General features: G+C 42.8%; 1 pseudogene; it reads right to left on the bottom strand.

The window, feature by feature from the left end:
• Window positions 1-304: 304 nt before the first annotated feature.
• Window positions 305-6,376, bottom strand: LOC131413293 (DLA class I histocompatibility antigen, A9/A9 alpha chain-like; annotated as a pseudogene).
• Window positions 6,377-8,573: the final 2,197 nt, after the last annotated feature.

Raw genomic sequence — 8,573 nt, 5'->3', positions numbered from 1 at the left:
GGTTTCTGTTTGCAGGGCATATCTTTTTCCATCAATTTACTTTCAACCTGTGTCTTTATATTGAAAATGCATCCCTTGTAAACAGCATATAGTGGGTTTTGTTTCTTAATATACTCTGACAATTTCTGCCTTTTAATTGGAGTGGTGATCCATGAAATTACTGTAATTTTTGATATAATAGATACTACATCTATCATGATATTTTTTCTGTTTTGGTTCTTCTGTTCCTCCTCGCCTGTAATGACTTCTCATCAGAAAACACAGAGCCAGAGAAGAGTGAAACAAAACCTTTAATGTCCTAAAAGAAAAAAAATTGTCAACTCAGAATTCTGTATTGCAAAATGCAATGCATAAATGCATGCAAAAATGTCCTTCAAGTATGAAGGTAAAATAAAGAGATTTTCAGACAAAAGAAAATTAAAAGAATTTGTAACAAACAGAGAAGTTCTTCAGCCTGAAGGCAAATGATACCAGATGGAAACTCAGACTCTCAGAAAAGATGAAGAGCATCAGAAATGGCAATATCTAAATGCAAAAAGTCATCACTTTTGTTTTTTTTTGGCCCATTTCCTGTTACTTAATAAACATATAGCTGTTTAAAACAGCACATGTGTGGATGGTGCCTCCCAGTAACATGCAGGAGATGGGCAAACTCCTATCTGGGTCTTGAAATACCCCCAGTTGTACAAGAAAATAGACCCCCAGCCCTTCCCTACCTGAGGCTCTTCTTCCTCCAGGTCACAGCTCCAGTGACCACTGCTCCAAGGAGAACCAGCAACAATTCTCATGATAGTGATGGTGGACTAAGGAGGCAGCTCTAGGGAGGGGAGGGAAGGGAAGGGAAGGGAAGGGGCCCTGACCCCCAGGCCTCATACCGCTAAAAGGTCTCCAGAAGGGCTCCTGCTTTGTTGTCAGAGAAGAAGCACTGTCCCCTCAACCCTCTTCTAACCCCATCTCAGGGTGATAGGCTGGACAGCCCCTCATGCTGCACTGGACAGACATATTTCTGCTGTTTTTGAGAAGGCAGTACCACAGTTGCCCACTTCTGGAAGGTTCCATCCCCCGCAGGCCTGGTGTCCACAAGCTTGGTGTCCTGGGTCTGGTCCTCCTCATCACGCTGCAGGTCAGGGTGTTCTCCGTAGGGTAGAAGGCATGGGCCCAGCACCTCAGGGTGACCTCACAGTCCGAGATGGGGTGGTGGGTCAGGTATGTTTTGGGGGGAATCTGAGGGGGAAGAATAAGAAAATTCACACACTTGGCATTCCTCATGGGACACTCCAGCAGCACTCATGTGACCATCCTGAGAATGGACAGCACATTAGGGTTGGGGAAGAAAGTGTAAATTCCAGACTCTGCCACCGTGTCCACCGCCGTCCAGGAGCTCAGGTCCTCGTTCAGGGCGAAGTAATCCGCACCGACGTAGGCGTACCGATTCTACCCGCCGAGGAGGCGCCGGTCTGGGACCACAGCGCCTCCACAAAGGCACCGGCGGGTGTGAGACGCTGGCCCCGCCCCCGTGGTCAGCCCCACCCCCTTAACCCTGTCCCCTCGCTCATCCCCGCCCACTTTCCTCGCTCACGCGAGACAGACCGGCGGTGATTGGTCAGAGTCTGTTTCCGCCTAAATTATAAACAAAACCCGAGCGAATACCCCCCGGGCTCTTCCCGGGTCGGAGATTAATGGGGCCGGGAGGGGAGGTGGGGGAAGGGGGCTGTGAGACGGAAGAGGGGCGGCGAAACAGAGAAGAAGGTGAGTGAAGAAAGGAGAACCATGGCGGGGCCGGGCCGAGGTGTGGGGGCGGGGCCGGAGGCGGAGACGCGCCTTCCCCCGGGGTCCTGCGTCCCCGCCGCGCGGTCCCCTCACCCCACCCCCGCAGAGGCCGTTACTTCCCTGCCCTGCACGCCCCCGCCCAGGTCTCGGTCAGGACCAGGGCCCCCGAGAGCAGCAGGAGGAAGGTTGGGGAGCCAGGACCTGGCTCGTCTAAGTGGACTTTCCACCCAGGAACCGCGGAGACGCTGATTGGCGTCTCTAGAAACCGGACACGCAATGGGAGTGAGAACTGGGGCCGCGTTGTGAGTCTCCAGGCAGGAGGACCTGACACAGGTAGTGAGAGGGAGAAGTGAAACTCGGGGAGATGGGGACTCCCCAACACTGAGCTTCCCCGCCCCAGACACCGCCCTCGGGCCTGAGACCATGAAGCCAGGGCCAGGGACCTGGGACTTTGCCCTGACCCTTCTCTTCCTGCACCAAGAGCTCTTTGTCACACTGTCTCCCCGAGTCTTTGCCCAGGGCCTGAGTCAGTGATTTACAAACTTTTGGTTTCCAGATCTCTGTACCCGCTTATAAATTAGTTAGGACCTCAAAGATAGTTTTATGTGGGTTATATTTGTCTATATTTACCATATTGTGAAACCTTTTTAAAAATATACTTAATTCATTTAGAATAATATATATATTTTTGGTGTGTGTGTGAGGAAGATGGGCCCTGAGCTAACATCTGCCAATCCTCCTCTGATTTTGCTGAGGAATACTGGCCCTGGGTTAACATCCATGCCCATCTTCCTCCACTTTATATGGGACACCACCACAGCATGGCTTGCCAAGCGGTATGTCGCCGCATGCCTGGGATCTGAAGCAGGGAACCCCAGGCTGCCCCAGCGGAGCGCGTGCACTTAACCACTTGCACTACCGGGCGGCCCCCAGAATAATATTAATTACCTATTACATGGTAACAGAAATAATATATTTTGGTGAAGAATTACTTTTCCAAAATAAAACAGCATAATGAGGAGAGCAGATCTTTTTACATTCTACATTTTTGCAAGTCTTGTCTTCCTTGTTAGAAGACTACTGAATTTGCATAGCTGCTTCTGCATTTAATCTCTTTTGGTTGAAGTATATGATAATCCAGCTTCATACAAATATGTAGGAGGAGTGTGTTGAATAAAGTTTTCAGATGACTGTGGTTATTCGTCTTTGATACTACACTAAAACTACACAAGTAGTAGTTTCTTAACGGTTATTTGCAATGTGGAACCTGAAACACTGTCACTGAATATTTCCAAATCTGTTACATTAAAATCCGTAGGTCTATCTCATGCATTGAATGAATCTTGTACTAATACATGATTTTTTTAAGTAATGCATTATTTCACCAAGTTATATTGATCTTCCAATGTTGACACATTTAATTAAAATTATCATATAATCATGTTGTTAATATTACCACAGATCCTACTAGAAAAGGTGGTCAGTACTGAGAAGTTGTCAAGATTACAATGGTGGATACAAGTTTTCCAAACTTTTCTTATGAGATCTTGCATTTTATCATTGGCAACAAATACTGTCAGTTGATTTTCTTGAAGGGAGAAGCTCATGTTTATTTTTGAGGAAGTGTATGTCAAATAGCCAAGACTAAATAATCATTGTTTCTCTGTCATTCGTTCTTCAAGTAAAAATGGTATTCTATGAAAAGAGCTAGGTCAGCTCACAAAAATGATTTTCCTTGGGACGTAGTATTTTGGAATGTGGCAGCAGTACTTCATGTGTACTTCCCATGTCATCCTACCGGATATTTTTAAATGTGGACTTGAGAATGGTGATTTAATCAAGTTAATTTTTAATACTACAACTGTGATAGTTTTAAGTGAAACTTGCTTTTTTTCCCCTGCAATTAAGTGGTGGTGAAGATTACAATCACTGCAATTGCTGTTTGGTCAAACAGCCTCCCTTCCTGCTAAGTTTTACCTCAGTGCAAATGTCAACACAGTGAAAAAGGTAAATAAGTTCTTAGTAATGTTATGAAAATAGTTTTGACCTCATGGATCCCATGAAAGTGTCTCAGTGACTTGAAAGGTTCCACAGTCCACACTTTAAGAACTACTGTGCTGAGTAAACCATGGAGACTCTCCAAACTGGCCCCCACTTCCTCTTCACTTACCAGAATCCCTCTCTCTGAGCTGGACTCTCTGCCTCCCAAAACTTTGTTTAGGGCTCTCGCCTTGTACTCTTCTAGAACAGAACTCACGGCCTGGAAATTTGATGCCAGTGACTGTCCTCAGTCTGGGAAGGGAAGTGGAAGAACAGGTGTTTCCCCTTTAGAACTGGGAACAGTTTGTGCCCGAAGGCACCAAATAGAGCTTAATTTATGACCCATTTTGGTTTTGTTCACACCAGCTTAATATTTATCCATATACCAGAGAGAAATCTGATGCAACCTGTATGAGAAATAACATTGGCCCTTTCATTTCAAATGAGTCTAATGCAGATTTGAGGCCCACAAAGCACTTACTCTGAGGAAAAAATTGTCCTGTGTCTGCAATCTCCATATGATAGCCACTAGCTACATATGGCTATTGAGCACTTAAAATGTGGCTATTGCCACTGAGAAATTGAATTTTTAATTTTATGTAAGTTAAGTAGCCATGTGTGGCTAGTAGCTACCATATTTAACAGAGCATATTTAGAGTGTTTTAGTTTTCAATCCCCCACGTCAAAAAGACACCGTGTGACTCATACACTGAAGTACATTAAAATTATCTTCATATGGAAGCCAGAGATTTGTCTATGTGGGTCTTAGACATACCCTTAAAATACAGAATGCCCAAGAAAGCTTAACTAATATGTATTTTAATAACTAGAGTGGACAGACATTAACCAAAACATGATTTATCACTTAAGGTCATAAGTGTTCCAAAATATCCATCACTGGAGCTAATCCTTGTGTATATCACATTAGGACTCTTGGTGTTGTCTTTGTTAACCTGGTAAACATAAGCAGAGACATAAGTCTTCACTTAGCCCAATACAAAGCATTTTATTGAACACAACATATATCAAATACATTGTAGGCACTGTACATACTTGTAAAATTATAGAGCAGAAGATGTAAACCTCAGAATTGCACCTCCTTAGAATTCTTTACCTATTGCTTTTATTCATACTTCTCCCCAAAATTCAAACAGTTCTGTTTCCCTTCACCCTTGGACCCTCCTCATCATCATTTCTACCTAGATGAAAATATACAAGAAATTTGTACAATTGTGGAATGAAGAATTCTCTAAGCATGACCAAAAGATAAAAACCATAAAGAAAAAATAAAACTTATCTATGGCAACCATGAACTCACAAATGTATTAATGCATGCCCATAATCAAACTCAAAGACATAAAAAATTTGACAGACAAAAGATAGCATGTGTCAAAGTCCTTCAGCGAAAGACCACCAGGAGCACACCAGTGGTTGAACACATTGCAGTTATTACTTGTTGCAGCAAGGGAGAATGCACACAATGGGGAACCATAGGGCATCTTAGTATGAGGGTATTAGAAAGAACATATTACAGGATTTGGGCTTTGGTTGAATGATTATCAAGAGGATAAGGAAGCAGGGGTTTACTCTAGAAAGGGTGTTGTCAGGAAGCAGGGTCAATTCTATGGCTGGGTGTCTTAATCAATCTTATCTATAGGGAGGGCAGACTAGAGCAAGGATCAAGCAGCAGTTGGAAAAGAAGCAGCCATGTAACTCATATAACCCAGCGCAGGAGATGTTCGGTACTTTGTGAGTTGCACAGTGCCTTGTTTTACTCTGTGCTTAGACAAAATTATGTGACAGTCTCGTTCTGTGTCACTTTATCATGGTCTCAGTGTGTCCTTGTCTGATGTTGGTATTTCATGAAATGGTTTATGTCAAAGAGGAGAATAACACGGCCTAGCTGTGAGCACCAGGCCAGCTTCAGACAACACTGAGGTCTAGCTGTAAGCGTCAGGCCAGTACTCTGGGGTCAAGGGCTTCTTTTTCTTCTTTCTTATATTCAATATATTTAGATGCCTACATCTCAACTGGAAAATAATTAAAGACTATTGAAAACAATTTGGAAAAGAAGAAAAGCAAATATCAAACAAATATATTATTAAAAAATTGGGACAAAAATGAGAATATGGAAGAAGAAGTGAGAAGAAAAATTAAAATCTATCAGCTTGGCAAAGATGAAAGTAAATGATGAGAGTATTGGTGTTTTGTATTCTTTTATGAGATGGTCAGTCAAGTGTGGCCATAAGAGGAGACAGAGGAAAGGCTCAGGAAATAACAAAGTTTATTATACTCACAAGTCCTAGAGACAGAAGGCACACCACACCACACAGGGCACATGGAAAAGCACCGAGGTCATCAAGAGACAGAAGACAGGAGGGAGAGGGGCAGGGCTTACGCTATGGCCTTTATTGGGGTCTCCTTGGGAAAGCCAAGGCAGGGCAGGCTAAATAGGTTAGGATTGGCTAGTGTGAATAATTTCAGCAGGCTTTGAGGTGGTCTTTAATTGTCTGGTACCTGGCCCTGGGATGATTAAGGCAGAGGAATATTGCCCCTTGGGGTACATGGCCAGATACGGGAGGTAAGGCTCTGGATTGGTTAGTTTGCATATCAAAGGCACGCTCCTGGCTGGGCCCTAGCCCTGGGAAGGGCAGTTTCTCCTCAGCTAGAAAGTTTTTTAAAGATGTCAAAACATAATAATATACAGAAAATAAAAAATACATACACAATGCCACAGGGTAGGGAAAATATACTGTCATAAGTCTTGATGGGTTGAAAACTAGTACAAAATTTCTCAAGGTCATTTTTGCAAATGTCTTGACAGTTTAAATCGGCTTACATTTTGACACAGAAATTTCTCCTCTAGGAATTTATTCTAAGAAAGTAATCAAATATGTTCTCAAAAATATGTGAACTGAATTGTGGTTTATAAAAGCAAAAGAATGGAAACAATCTAAATGTTATAATCAATATAATGATGGTAGCTATGATTAGTGGAACACTTAATACATGTCAGGCAATTCTATGTGCCTTACATAAGCAGTCAAATGTAATTCTCAAATCCACAAGTTAGCCAATATGTGATCCCTTTGTACAGACACAAAAGGAAGACTCAGAGAGGTTTAGGAGGTGGTGGAGCTGGGATTGAACCCAGGAGATTTTCTCTCAGAGATTTGTTGACTTGTCTTTCATTGATTCCCTGTCCATAAGGTAGGCAGGTCTGACTCTGCACCCCATGCAAGTGAACTGTTTCAATGTCACAGAATGTTCTATGACAGGAAGCCACTGGACTCAGAGCTCAGGAGGCCATCAAGGGTCAGTGTGCCTTAACTGCCCAAACCACACTAAAGCCTATTCATCCGGTGTATATTTCAAGGCCTCCAGTGAATCAGGAGATCTGCTAGACAGTGGAGGTACAATGAAAAGTGAAAGTAAAATTGTGCCTCTTTTGTGCACTATTATGAGGGAGATAAACATTTAGCAAAACTTACAATGATAAATGTAAAATCCCTATCGAACTAGGTGCTATGAGGAAAAAGTCCATGATATCATGAAAGCAGATAACCAGGATATCTAACAGGTCCCCTACCACTATTATCAGTAACATCTAAAAGATGCAAGAAAAGATATGGCATGAAACAAGATGAAACAAGAACAACATTACATACAATCAGAGCACAAGAAGGACCCTTGGAAATTAAAAATATGATTATAGAAATGAATAATCCATAGATGAATTGGAATATTAAAGTCATACCCCCAGTAAGTAGTTAGTACAAATGGAAAAGTGATGGCAAACAATAGAGAAGAACTATAAGAATATTAGGCTATTGGGGCCGGCCCAGTGGTGCAAGCGGTTAAGTGCGTGCACTCCACTGTGGCGGCTGGCTCAGCTGTGGCGGCTGGGGTTTCGCCAGTTTGGATCCCGGGCGTGCACCGACGCACCGCTTGGCAAGCCATGCTGTGGTGGCATCCCATATAAAGTGGAGGAAGATGGGCATGGATGTTAGCCCAGGGCCAGTCTTCCTCAGCAAAAAAAGAGGAGGATTGGCAGATGTTAGCTCAGGGCCGATCTTCCTCACAAAAAAAAAATAATAATAAAATAAATAAATAAAATAAAAGAATATTAGGCTATCAATCAAGGAATTCCAACAACCTAAAAATACAAGTTTCAAAAAGAATGGGGAGAGTTCCAGTCCAAGATAGGGATATAGGAGGATCCCGAACTTGCCTCCTCCCATGAGCACAGTGAATATACAGCCACATTTGGAGCAATTCCCTCTAAAAGAAATACAGAAACTAGTTGTGATACTGGCTCAACACGAGTTTGACATAAGGGAAGCCATACCATAGAAAGAAAGCCATATTGTAACTGTGGATAACCTCAAAGCTGGACATATGTCCAGCTTGCATGTAGACTAGATAATAAATACCTGGAACACACAGACAACTGCATGCATAATGATTTTATGACCACTGCTTACATATAAACCTCCCAGCTGCAATAAGATGATAACTTTGTTCTTTTGAGTTCTTTAGAAATATAACAATCCCTGGACAGAGATTCTATACTAATACACATCATCAATGACAGCTGAAAGGTCTAATGTGGTGACTCCCAGCCTACAGCACCAGATGGACAACATTCCTGACCCTCTCCTCTATAGCCCACTAGCCCTATATAACTGTTTCAAGATTCCGGATATCCCTTAAGACAGTTCTTTAGGATGCTAGTCCACGATCTTCCAATTAGCTAGCTCATT

This window comes from Diceros bicornis, chromosome 14 (genome assembly GCF_020826845.1).
Source record: "Diceros bicornis minor isolate mBicDic1 chromosome 14, mDicBic1.mat.cur, whole genome shotgun sequence".
Taxonomy (NCBI): domain Eukaryota; kingdom Metazoa; phylum Chordata; class Mammalia; order Perissodactyla; family Rhinocerotidae; genus Diceros; species Diceros bicornis.
This window is presented reverse-complemented; position numbering and strand designations above follow the sequence as displayed.